Raw genomic sequence first — 805 nt, 5'->3', positions numbered from 1 at the left:
ACGCAGTGAAGAATGCTGGAGCTGGAAGGGACACGGGTTGATATCATGCAGAGCAATCACCAGGGGGACCTGAGATGTTAGGCCCCCACGCAGCTAGTTCGTGGCAGAGGTAAGGCTAGAAAGAATTCATTTATCCACTCAATACATGTTGAATGCTTGCTCAGTGCTGGCCTGGGGAGGCAAATGTCTTGGAGGAAAGGCACCAGCTCCCCCAGTCCCTCTCCGGAGCGCCGAGGAAGCATGCGGGAGACTAAGGTGGGGACAAGGTTCCCAGAAAAAGGGATGCAAAGAAAGAACCAGGAGGGCTGGGGAGGGATAGAGAAGGGAAGAGGGAGGAAGCGGCGCGCTCCTCGGCCCTTTCGGCCCGTTTCTCCGCCGAGCCACACGGGGGCGCTGCAGCCCTCCGCGCGCCCTTGGCCCCGGCGGCGCCACCCCGCGCCTTTTCCTGGCGGAAATGCCCGGGCGGTGACGGAGAGCCGGTGGGAGGGGAGAGAAAGGGCCAGAGAGAAGGGGGAGGGACCGGGAGAGGCCCCGGGCGGGAGCAGGCGAGCGGCCAGGTCCGGCGGGAGGTGCGCCGAAGCCCCGCGCCGCGCCGTCCCACTTCCTCACGCGCTTCACCGACTCGGGGGCGCGCGGCCGGCGGGCGAGGACGACTGAGGGTCCCTTGGAGGCCGCGCGCCCGGAGGCGTCCGCTGGGCTTGGCCGGGGCGCGGGGCCCTTGACTGCGCTCCCCGGCTCCTTCCTCTCCCGCTGGGAGCTGGCGGCGGCGGCCGGGGCGGGGAGCGGCGCCGGGGCCGGGGGCGGG

The sequence above is a fragment of the Myotis myotis genome, unplaced genomic scaffold, assembly GCF_014108235.1.
Source record: "Myotis myotis isolate mMyoMyo1 unplaced genomic scaffold, mMyoMyo1.p scaffold_m19_p_3, whole genome shotgun sequence".
NCBI lineage: Eukaryota > Metazoa > Chordata > Mammalia > Chiroptera > Vespertilionidae > Myotis > Myotis myotis.
This window is presented reverse-complemented; position numbering follows the sequence as displayed.